The 13198-nt window shown below is 40.7% G+C and overlaps 1 protein-coding gene across 2 annotated transcripts in view; it reads right to left on the minus strand.

Moving 5' to 3' along the window:
- KLHL5 (kelch like family member 5) overlaps positions 1-7572 on the minus strand; it is a 109829-nt gene extending 102257 nt beyond the window's left edge. The window contains exons 1-2 of one of the 2 annotated variants that reach the window (XM_024209955.3): positions 7510-7572; positions 6226-6309 (exon numbers count right to left, since the gene is read on the minus strand). The gene's annotated coding sequence lies outside the window, so the exon portion shown is untranslated. Of the gene's footprint in view, positions 1-6225; positions 6310-7509 lie in introns of those variants that run through there. The other variant, XM_029910668.1, reaches the window with a different exon arrangement.
- Between the last annotated feature and the right edge of the window lie 5626 nt (positions 7573-13198).

The following is a 13198-nucleotide window of genomic DNA, read 5'->3' on the forward strand; positions in this document are numbered from 1 at the left end:
CTCCAACAGTACAAGTCTACATTTCAAAGCTCTAGTCTATTTAACATGGCTTTGTTCGCTATTTATAAGGAATGGCCCTAATTTGTCTTTAAAGGTCGAATTTGGGTCATTTAGCCTACAAGTTGCTTAGCCCTTTCTGGCTCAGTGTCACACCATCACTGGAGGTTTTAAAAACAGATTGGACAAACACTTGTCAGGGATGATCTAGGTTCATTTGGTCCTGTCTCAGCGAAGGGGGCTGGACCTGATGACCTCTCGAGGTCCCTTCCAGCCCTACATTTCTAGGATTCTAAGAATTCCTGTGAAGTGTGACTGCAGATGCCAATGAACAGTAATGGACACATAACATATGCATAGTAAACTTGGTCAGATCTAGACCTTTCTGGACGGTCATCTGCATTTCCAGCCTTTTACCATCTCAGAAAAGAAATGCAGAGAAGCTGAGTTTGGCGCATAAAAGACACTGCAGTTGATTCATCACCATGTGATAATCAGCTATTCGCTTAGTAAATGACTCAATGAACACAGAATTTCCTCCTCAATTTGTATCTTATCAGATTCCTTATCTTGAGGAGTGTATCAGAAACTCAGAAAGTGTTCAACCTTTTCACCAACTTCATACACCATTAAATAGATGTGCAAAAAAAAATTCAAAATCCTCAATGACACAAAGAGTTACATTAACTTTGGCTCCAGTCGGCCTCTTTTTATCAGGGGGTCCACTGTAGCCTTTGGCACTAGATTCTAAAATACACCTCGATATAACGTGACCCGATATAACACGAATTCGGATATAACACGGTAAAGCAGTGCTCCGGGGGCGCGGGGCTGCGCACTCCGGTGGATCAAAGCAAATTCAATATAACATGGTTTCACCTATAATCCAGTACGATTTTTTGGCTCCCGAGGACAGCGTTATATCGAGGTAGAGGTGTATTTAAAAACTTGTTTCTTAACATCTCTATTTCCTTGTTTCAATCTTGCCTTATTACACTGCTCTACAGCCAAAATGCTTCCGAAATAAATGTAGTCAAACTTTACTAATTCTGGGTCACTGAGAACGAAAATGATGCTTAAAATTGTTGATTGGCTCTAGTTTTCAAGATATGCTATTGGGTCAGTATATACGACCCTTGACTTGGGAATGGCGGAGGATAAGTGAGTTATAAAGGGAAGGGATCTCAATTTAAACCAGAAATGACTAAAATACATCTTTGACTGAATCTATGAATAAATCTATGACTGGGTTTGGACAGTACTTGCTTTTTAGGCAAAACAATGAATGGTGCAATCTGAAGCTGGTATTGCGTCATACATGATATGAATTGCATCATGTTATTCCTAGAAGTCATGGATGATGCAATCATAACGAAGCTTACATCACTCTGCTGAACAAATTGCCCTATATCAGCTCTAGAAATCATACAGTGTCCTGCTCTCTTATTTGTCAGTGTTTGATTTTGCAAAGGGACACATTTCTGTTTAGCCAAAGTGAGCAGAGATGCCTCGTACTTGTGTGAACAGTGCAGATAACTTCTGCTATGTTTGTGGTGAAGTGACTTTTGCAGCACAAAAGCGCAGTATAACCACTATGGTTAAGAAAGCCTATCACCTTTATTTTGGCTGCAAAATTGGAGATCAGGACAAGAGGTGGGCCCCACACATATGCTGCAACACTTGTGCAACAAATCTTCGCCAGTGGTTGAACAGGAAAAGGAAATCTATGCCTTTTGCAGTGCCAATGATTTGGAGTGAGCCAACAGATCATACCAGCAATTGTTACTTCTGTATGGTGCCTCCAGTTGGGAAAGGTGTGTCAAAGAAGAAAAAGTGGACTGTGCATTATCCAAACATTCCATCAGCTATACGCCCAGTACCCCACCGAGAAGGACTGCCGGTTCCTGATGCACCAGAATCATTCTCACTTGAGTCAGACGAGGAAGAGGAAGAGGATGAAACTTCTGGTCCTGAACCATCAATGTCACAGGACCCACATTTTCTCCCATCCTCCTCCTCTGAACCACACCTCATAACACAAGGTGAACTGAATGACCTTGTCAGGAATTTGGAACTATCCAAGAGTAAGGCAGAGCTGTTGGGCTCCAGACTACAGCAGTGGAATCTCCTGGCAGCTGGTGTTAGGATTTCCATGTTCCGTGACCGTCAAAAGGATCTTGTCCCATTCTTCTTCATGGAAGGTGATCTTGTAGCCTGCAACAACATCGATGGTGTGATGGCAGCCCACAACATCGTTCACGATCCAGATGAGTGGAGACTGTTCATTGATTCATCGAAGACGAGTCTTAAAGCTGTTTTACTGCATAATGGCAACGTTTTGGCATCAATTCCAGTTGGTCATGCAGTCCATATGAAGGAAACCTATGACAACATGAAACAACTTTTGAGGTGCATAAACTATGACCAACATCAGTGGCAGCTTTGTGGCAATTTGAAGGTTGTTGCTCTCTTGCTTGGTCTGCAGACTGGATACACAAAGTACTGCTGTTTTCTCTGCGAATGGGATAGTCGTGCAAGAGATTCCCACTACATCAAGAAAGATTGGCCACTCCGACAGTCATTGGAGCCTGGGAGGAAAAGTGTTCAGCATCCACCACTTGTTGAATCAAGGAAGATTTTGTTACCACCCTTACACATCAAGCTGGGTCTGATGAAGGACTTTGTCAAGGCCATTGACAAAACACAAGCAGCTTTCAAGTACCTCCGTGGAAAATTTCCAAGGTTAAGTGAAGCTAAGATAAAGGAAGGTGTCTTTGTTGGTCCTCAGATTCGTGAACTTCTTCGAGATGATGCATTTGACCATGCACTGCGTGGCAAGGAAAAGACGGCATGGAAAGCCTTCCAGTTAGTGGCAATAAATTTTCTCGGAAACAACAAGGCAGACAACTACAGGTTGTTGGTGGAAAACCTCCTCAAGGCATACAAAAGTCTTGGTTGCAACATGTCACTAAAGATACATTTTTTGCACTCTCATCTAGATTTTTTTCCACCGAACTGCAGAGCAGTGAGCGACGAGCACGGCGAGCAATTTCACTAGGACATTGCAACAATGGAGAAACGCTATCAGGGCAAATGGAGCCCATCAATGCTTGCAGACTATTGCTGGACAGTGACAAGAGATGCTCCATTTAATGAATACAAGAGACAAGCCAAGAAGCGCCGAGTAGACACTGAATAGGACTAAACTATGTACAGAATAGTTTTTGGCCTTTTGTTTCATAATAAATTTTATTTATATAACCCTTTTGCTGATTTTTAAAGTGTTACATAAACAGGACAGGTGAAATATTATCATGTAAAGCAACCATAAACACATGAAAAGACCTAGGTTTACAATTTATGATTAAAACTCTACTATCTACACACTATACATAGACATAAAAGGTAAAAACTTAAATATCTTAGAAACAGTAGCCAGTTGTTTTAATTGTCATATTTGAATTCAGCACATCAAAATACATAATAAATAGCACATTTTATCTCTGAAGCAGACGACTTCTCAAAAATTGTAAACCAGTGTTATTGAGGGACCAAGAAGGTATATCCATATGTTTGTAATGCTCTCTCCTTGAAGAGTAGTTCTTTACATTGCCAGTTTTGGTATGTCTACACTGCAGCTAGGAGTGAGCTTCCCAGCCTAGGTAGACAGATTCTCGCTAAACATAGCCGTGCGAACATTGTGGCTCAGGCTGCAACTCAGGTGAGTTCAGGAGCCCGAGCTGCAGCCTGAGCCACAACATATTTTTAGCGCATTAGCTCAAGTCTGTCTTCAAGGGCTGGGAGGCTCGCTCCCAGCTGTTGTGCAGACCTACCTTATGGGGTGTGTGTGAGACAGCACAAGAAACAAAAGAGGTAAAAGAGAAGGAGGATGAACAAGGAAAGAGCTGGTTCTATGACCATTCCAGCTGATGGAGTGGGGGACTGACAACTAAATATTTAGATGAGTCAATACACATGTGCCCCAATAGTTTTACTGCTTTGAATGATTCTGTGGCTCACAAGGCATACCATTCAAACTTCTATGTTGAAATTGCTTGAGTGTAATATGCTCCACCACCATGCCCACCCCCAAAAAGTCAAAATGATGTTTTCCTAGAATTAGATAGGTAGTAACAAAGATAGTGGAACAACTTACATTTACTTTGTAAAATGTGCACCGCTACTGATAATGTGACAGAAATTAAAACAAATACAGAGAAAGACCTGTTTCTGTAGTAATATCACAACATGAATGAGTTCTAGACAATACTGGAAAACTGATTTTCCCCTCAATATTTCTTTATCAAAGATCCAACATTGAAAATGGTTCTATCGTTCAAGCAAGTAGCAGCTGATCAATTTCCATTTTTAATACAAATAAGAAATCTTAAATTATTTGGAGATAACCCTTCAGTTTTTATTGCAACAATTCACTTTACAGTGACTTCAAAAAAGGCTAGATTCCTATATATATTCATGTTTTTAGTATTCTTTTATCATCTTGCTTTGTGCAGATGTCAAAGTTATGCCTTTTGAAAGTTACTTTAACTTTCATCCAAAACAAAAAAGAAAAGACTCTTAAGCTAAAACCTGTCAGTATTGCTGGAGTAATGAGATTCAACAGAGCTGTTAGTTCCTCTTCAACATAGCCATTCCTCTCAGTGCAACAATTCCATTTACTGATTCAATATTAAAATATTTTGTTTTGTTTTTCCCTCCCCTGATTAAACAGATTCTCATTTAATGCTTGTTTACAAATTCTTCTGTATTTTAAAAAGGATAAAAGCATTTTATAGCAGTACAGATATTCTTATATGAACTATGCTTTGAAGGAGAGAGCAAAGGAGATAAAGGCACACAAGACTATGTTCCAAACAACATTAAGGGTCTGAAATCCATAAAAGTAAATTCAGTTCAAACTGTTCAAGTGTTCTTCACTTACTGAGGGGATCTGACAACGTGTGGCACAACAAAAAAGGAAGGGATAGAATTTCAGTCAAACTTTGAAACTACTATGCTTCTGTTGGCTAGTCAACACCGTAATGTTTGTGACATTCTGTACCTTGGGGGAGCGCCCTGTAACCCCCATATTCCTCATTTTTAAAAAAAAAATTATATTATATATATATATATGTATGTATGTATGTATTTGTGATCTTAGATATAAAGCATGCCTTGTAAGGTATCAGGGGAAAGGTTATGATCTGCTGAAAGTCCTTTCTCTATCCATATATGTATACCATTAATGCATATGAAGTTATGAGAATTGTGTTGTATGGTTGTCACTAAAATATGCTGTAAATTGGGGAATAAGCCAGATATTAGCTCCCCAGAGGCAACAGCAAGGTATGTAACCACTACCCGGGCAGGGTGTCAATCAACCCATCAACAACCATTGTCCAGCAAAGAAGCTACAATGCAGTGACTCACGTGCATGAGGCCACACCAGGGTAATTGCTCAACCTTGCTTGGAGACTCAGCAATGCCCACCCAGACATGCCTGGACTTTTGTTTTCCAAGCACATGGACTAAGGGTATAAAACAAACAGACACAGTGGCCACATGCTGGGCCTTTCTCCTTCACCCACCTACACTGCAAGCAACAAGGACACTCTGAAGACTCCAACTGAGGGGACTGACCCAGATTTCAAGGGTGAAATCTGTGTATTATGAACTGCAATATCCGGGGGGGGGGGGGAATTGCTTAATCTAGATGTTGTCCAGTCTAATAGGGCTGAGAGTTTAGACTGCGTGCTTATATTTTATTTTCTTTTGGTAACTAACTCTGACTTTTTGCCTATCACTTAATATCACTTAAAATCCACCTCTTGTAGTCAATAAATTTGTTTTACTGTTTATCTTTACCAGTGAGTTTGTATGAAGCGTGTAGCAAATGTGCTCAGGTTTGCAAAGGCTGGGGTATATCCACTTTCCATTGATGAAGTGGTGAACCAATTAATAAATTTGCACTGCTCATCTTGAGTGGCTCTGGGAGCATTCGTGCAATCTAGCTGGGTGTGGGGCTCCACATGCGGCTGTGCTAAGTGATAATAGCGCCTGGAGGGGATTGCTGCTGGTCACTAGCAAGGCACTGAGAGACACAGCCCAGGCTGGAGAGAGTTAAAGGGGCACAGTGGTCCCATGGTCCCAGGCTGCACCCTGGGGGGATCCCTAACAATGTTATTTGAGCATAGCTTGCTGTTATAATAAAAGATATATAATAATTACCTATACTGTTTCTCTACATGTTCATAGAGCCCTGTAGTTCCATTTGTTCTCCTCCTTCAAAATGTTCCAGGTAGATAAGAGAACCTAAAGGAGGAAAAACACACATTAAAATAATTAATAAAAAAGTGAATAGTTGAAAAAACTGGATGTTAGACTGTATCCACAACTAGCATGTAAAACTAACTGTGGGCAAGTCTCAAAATACAGCTATAGAATAAATTTCGTTCATAAGAACGGCTGTACTGGGTCAGACCAAAGGTCCATCTAGCCCAGTATCCTGTCTACCGACAGTGGCCAATGCCAGGTGCCCCAGAGGGAGTGATCTCTCTCCTGCCATCCATCTCCACCCTCTGACAAACAGAGGCTTAAGACACCATTCCTTACCCATCCTGGCTAATAGCCATTCATGGACTTAACCTCTATAAATTTATCCAGTTCTCTTTTAAACGCTGTTAGAGTCCTAGCCTTCACAATCTCCTCAGGCAAGGAGTTCCACAAGTTGACTGTGCGCTGTGTGAAGAAGAACTTCCTTTTATTTGTTTTAAACCTGCTGCCCATTAATTTCATTTGGTGGCCCCTAGTTCTTGTATTATGGGAATAAGTAAATAACTTTTCCTTATCTACTTTCTCCACATCACTCATGATTTTATATACCTCTATCAGATCCCCCCTTAGTCTCCTCTTTTCCAAACTGAAAGGTCCTAGCCTCTTTAATCTCTCCTCATATCGGTCCCGTTCCAAACCCCTAATCAGTTTAGTTGCCCTTTTCTGAACCTTTTCTAGTGCCAGTATATCTTTTTGAGATGAGGAGACCACATCTGTACGCAGTATTCAAGATGTGGGCATACCATCAGTTTATATAAGGGCAATAATATATTCTCCGTCTTACTCTCTATCCCCTTTTTAATGATTCCTAACATCCTGTTTGCTTTTTTGACCGCCTCTGCACACTGCGTGGACGTCTTCAGAGAACTATCCACGATGACTCCAAGATCTTTTTCCTGATTCGTTGTAGCTAAATTAGCCCCCATCATATTATATGTATAGTTTGGATTATTTTTTCTAATGTGCATTACTTTACATTTATCCACATTAAATTTCATTTGCCATTTTGTTGCCCAATCACTTAGTTTTGTGAGATCTTTTTGAAGTTCTTCACAGTCTGCTTTGGTCTTAACTATCTTGAGCAGTTTAGTATCATCTGCAAACTTTGCCACCTCACTTTTTACCCCCTTCTCCAGATCATTTATGAATAAGTTGAATAGGATTGGTCCTAGGACTGACCCTTGGGGATCAATGCGAAATGTACTTAGTTTTCATCCCATGACAGTTGGTGTTGGAGAAGTGTTTTAAAAGAGCCAAGGTCAGGATTTTGGCATTTACACTATCAAAGGAATCTCTCTTAAAGAGAGAGAGAGAGAGAGAGAAGGTCATCAGGACCACCAATGTCCTCCCCTGTTGTCTTTTAGAATCCACTGGCTCATATGCCCATACTGATGCTGTTCAAAGAGGCGTCAACAGAAGCCTTTGGCAGTTGCTATCACTGGTCTCCTATGGTACACATTCTTTGGCTACCTTAGAAAGTGATACATGGCTTTAAGCAGAGCTCCACTAGAATAATGTATTAAGTCACTTACTTGGGTACTTGCCTCGAAATGGCCTAGGCCAGCATTTCTCAAATGCGGCCACCGTGGCCACATGCGGCCACCAGGGGCTTTTCTTGTGGCCACAGCTTCCTGGGCTGTGATTGGGGTGGGGGGCAAAGCAGGGGCCCCTCCCTCTCCCTGGTGCTCCTGGATGCACTACCTTGGTGTTGGCCGCTGGGGCCGCCAGCAGGGACTGGGCCCTGCCCACTTCTGGAGACACCTGGGGCAGCAGGCAGCCAGTGTGTTCCCCACCTTCCCAGGTGCGATGAGGATCAAACCATGGGGCTCCAGCTGTGTGGTGGCATGCCCCATCCTCCAGACATGGGGCTTCAGGCTCCAGCCTCCCACTGCCTCCCCCGGCCACCCACCCCCATTGCCCCTGGCCTCACTGCCTCCCCCGATCTCCCATCCAGGGCTTAATTTGTCCCCAGGCTTGCAGGGCTGTGTAAGTCTGCTGTGAAAAGTAGTACTTGTGTGTTTGTTAATATCACTTTTCACAACAGGCATACTAGCTATCAATAAATAATTTGGACATGTGTATGTGCATATTTATTTGTTTTTCCTAAAGCTAATTAAGTATTTTAGAGGAAAGCATGAGAGTGGCCACCAGCAAGAGTTGGTGGCCACACTCTGAGGCCACCAAATAATTTGTCCTGAGAACCCCTGGCCTAGGAGCATGATGCTTCAGTTCTGGGCTAACTAACTGTAAGACATATTGGAGGATTCAAACGTGTTTTAGGTGGTTCTGCAGGACCCAAGAGCACTAAGCAACAATTGTGAACCTCGTCTTTGCCCTTTCCCTAATCATGCACGAGTATAAAGAACATCAAAAGATCACAGTCTAGGCATATCTTTAAATCACTGGGAGAAAACAACATATGTAGTGACAAATTGCATTGATGGCACACAGAGCAAAAAGCAGGAGGAGGAAATTATAATGAGGGGAGCAACAGGGCCTGAATCCAATTTGGGTCAACATCCATAGCACCGTTACACCTCAAGAGATAAGAGACACCAAAGAGGGGACCAGAGAAAGCTCAGATTCACCTTGACATCAGCTAGCCTACTTTAGCAAGAAGAAGCAGCCAGCTGATGTCTCAGATGTACTAAAGGTACAGTGAAAACCTTTTTGAGTCTCAGTGCACATATACATTAAACATATTTTATTGCTCACTAGGGTTTTAACCCATGACAAACTGACATGGGGCTGAATATGGCTTTCCTTATCTATGCTGACCTCAAAGTCATGGCCACTGGAATAAAAGACCTTCCCCTCTTGCGGGGTCCCAGAGCTCAGGCTCCAGTCTGAGCCCAAACATCTACACAGAAATTTGATAGCTCCACATCCTTAGGTCTGAAAGCCCGTCATCTGACCTAGGCTAGCTGCAAGCATTTAATTGCTGTGTAGACGAACCCTAAGGAATTATCAGACTAAAGTCAGTAAGGAACTGAACTCAGAATACAGTGGAACAGTCTAGCACCTTCTTCAGGTTCTCCAGTGACTCATCTTTGAAATCAAAGAGTTCTTGCCTAGTTGTGTGCTCAAAGCAAAAGATCCAAGAATGGAAAATAAGAGATTATTTTATTTGGAGAAGCTATTTTTCTTACTCTTCTGAGGCCTGCTATGAAGACAATTCAAGTATGATGCACAGTATCTGTAATCACAGAATCATAGAAATGTAGGACTGGAAGGGGCCTCAATAGGCATCTAGTCAGTCCCCTGCACTCAACACAGGACTAAGTAATAACTAAGACCATTCCTCAGAGGTGTTTGTCTAATCTGTTCTTAGAAATCTGCAGTGACAGAGATTCCACAACTTCCCTAGGCAATTTGTTCCAGTGCTTAATCACCCTGACAGCTAGGAAGTTTTTCCTACTGTACAACCTAAACCTCCCTTGCTGCAGTTTAAGTTCATTGCTTCCTGTCCTATACTCAGAAGTTAACAAGAACAATCTTTTATCCTCCCCCTTGCAACAAACTTTTAGGTACTTGAAAACTATTATGTTCCCCTCTTAGGGTATGTCTATACTATCTGCCAGATCAGCAGGCAGCGATCGATCCAGCGGGGGGAGGTGTCGATTTATCGTGTCTAGTCTATACGCGATAAATCGACCCCCGAGCACTCTCCCGTCAACTCCTGTACTCCACTGGCATGAGAGGTACAGGCAGAGTCGATGGGGGAGAAGGGAGGCAGCAGTCAACTCACCGCAGTGAAGACACCGTGGTGAGTAGATCTAAGTACATCGACTTCTGTTACATTATTCATGAAGCTGAAGTTGCCTAACTTGGATAGACTCCCCTCCCTCCTCCAGTGTAGACCAGGCCTTAGTCTTCTCTTCTCCAGACTAAACAAACCCAATTTTTTCAATCTTTCCTCATGCTTCATGTTTCCAGATCTTGAATCATTTTTGTTGCTCTCCTCTGGACTTTCTCCAATTTGTTCACATCTTTGCTGAAATATAGCGCCCAGAATTGATGCCTACTTTTAAATGAGCTGCATGTATGAGGATAAGTACATTAATAATTAAGTGTTTTAAATCTGATTTGAACTCAGATTTTCAAACTCATACACAAAATACATACATTGTGTGCATACACTGTCCAATTCACCAACACAAATTAGGACTTACTTGCACAGAATTTTAGGTGTTTATATGGCCCTCATCACCATAATAGCTGAGTGCTTCACGATGATTAACAGATTTTAATCTTCAACATCATAGTGAGGTAGGTATGTATTATCCTAATTTTACAGATGGGAAACTGAGGCACAGGGTAGCTTGAGTGACATGCCCAAAGTCATACAGGAAATCTGTGGCTGAGCCAGGACCTGAATTCAGGTCTACCGAGTCCAAGTTTGGTGTTTCCACCACAAGACTATCCTTCCTCCCAAAAGTGAAAAAGAGCCAAATTCTCAAAAGAGTGTATGCACAGGGTTTGATATGGGCTGCCTCATTTATCAAATTGTTACATTTCTAATGTCAAGTTACGGTGGAATTTTTTAAAATGCTCAGTGTCGATTTAACTCTGCTACCATTGGAGTCAATAGTAAAGCTCCTATTGAAGTCAAAGGAAGCAATTAGACCACTGCCGAGCACTTTTAAAGATATTACCCTTAAACTATTATCTGTATACGATATGAACACTCTGAAACCAGTTAAGAAATAAGAAACTGAATGATAGAGCTATAATTCCATGAAGGAGCTCTGAGTGACATCAAACGATGAGAGCGAAGCTCAAATCTGGCTATGGACTTATAGCTCTATAATTTTAAAAATGGGCTTGTATTCCATTCTACTGTATATTATACACACATACACCAGGATGACAGATCCATGCAGTGCAGACAAGGACTGCCCGCTGTTCTTTCCCTTGCTGTTGCCATTCCTGTCCTCTCTGTTTTGGGGTTTGTTTTTTTAAGGATAGCATTCCCTCCCACTCCAGTACCTTATCCTGCACAGTGTGGCTCTTGCCTCCCACTCCAATGAAAGCTTCATGGAGTGACTCTCGTTATGATTGTCTTTTCCCTGCCAGCTCTGATAATGATTTGGGGGGCAGGGAAAGGCAATTAGTTTAAATTTAGTTCACAGATGTAACATCACATCTGTGAAATTGAAGATTTTGGAAGACAGGCTGCAGGATGCTTAATACTTAAGTCCATGTATTATAGGGCAGTTCTGCACCCCTAACAATGCACAATTTTGTCCATGAATAAAAGTTCTGGTATTGCAGCTTCTGTATTCCAAGAACAACTTACTGGACCATTTAGTCTGGTATCTTGCCTCTTGCAATGATGTGCTTGACTGAAAGAACAGTGATTATTTTAAAATCCTATTTGAAAATTTTGTGCTTACTATAGTTATTGAGTAACACCCAAGATTAATATAAGTGAAAGCAGCTAGCAAAATTAATCTATGTTTTAAAGTTTATTTTCTTTGTGCATTTGACAGCACTTCGTATGTATTCACATCTAGTTTCCCACTGTACAATGACTTATGGACTAGTTTTGCCAAGACTCAATTGAGTAAAGTTATTCACGTGTTTGAGTAGTTCCACTGTCTTTATTTGACATTATCTGTAACTTTTGAACTTAGGCAGTACAATTCTTATTCATATGCGTCTAACACTTTTTAAAAAATTGTCTATTACCCTTCAGCTTTAATATTAAAAAAGAAAATTGATGTGACCCTAGTAAAACTATAGACTTTCAGTTTGTACATTGTTTTTTAAATGTCATTGTGTGGGGATGCAGAACTAAATGATAATAGACTATCCAGAAAATTGCAAGAGAAGAAAAAAAATGATTTAATTCTTAACAAATACATTTCCCCCCCCCTCCGAGAATGAATTATTTTCTTCATATGCCAAGAGGAGAACAAGTGTTCATGGAAACATCATGAGTCTGCAGTTTCTGCAGATGTTCTACTGTGAAAGATTTTTAGCTTGATAATCAGTATCTTTAACATATTAATGTTCATAAAATGAAAAATTTAACTAAACTGTATCCTTTGAGATAGATGAAGCACATATGATTCTAATCTATTCTGGTTCCCATACTGTACCCATCCCCATGATATCTAATGGTCTGATTGTATATCCTCTAGTCAAACTTGCAAGTCTTTGCAAATAATTTTCTGAATTAAATCAAAGGGGCAAAATCAAATTACATATTCCAGCAAATGTCACAGCTATTCATTGAAGCCATGGGCTCTAGCTTACCTGAAAGTGCACTCTGTGCGGCAAAGAAGCTTAATTAGAGTTGATTCTATTAATTTTCTACTGAAGCAGGCCATAAGATATTAACTTGTTACAAAAATATAACCTTTTAATACAACACAACCTATTTTAGTTTTCTTTAAGCAAGACTAGGAATCAAGCTGCAACAATATACATATTTAAGCAAAACTACATTCCCATCTTATGTACAAGAAATATTGTGTTTATACCACATCATCAAAAGAGAGCTCTAAGTTAATTGTAGCAATGTGTAAATTATATGTTAAAGAAAAGAAAAAGATTAAAATATATTTGATTATGATATGCTGACAACTGGAAATGCTGCTCCCCAAAAATTGAGCAAAAAAATGTATGCTTTCCCTAAGTTTAAAAGTAAATGTATGAGATAAGTCATAAAGCTAACCAGTGGTTCAGTGAGTAGTTCAGAATCTGCTGTAATCCACACATCATTATCCACTTCCATAAAACACCAAGCACAATTTTAAAAACCAACTTAAACTGTAATTATCAGTATTCAGACCTGAGCCCAGATCCTCAAAGGTATTTAGATGCCTGTCTGTCTCTTTAGGAACCCAAGTCCACCTCTTGA

The sequence above is a fragment of the Terrapene carolina genome, unplaced genomic scaffold (genome assembly GCF_002925995.2).
Source record: "Terrapene carolina triunguis isolate 2854851 unplaced genomic scaffold, T_m_triunguis-2.0 Scaffold66, whole genome shotgun sequence".
Classification (NCBI taxonomy): domain Eukaryota; kingdom Metazoa; phylum Chordata; order Testudines; family Emydidae; genus Terrapene; species Terrapene triunguis.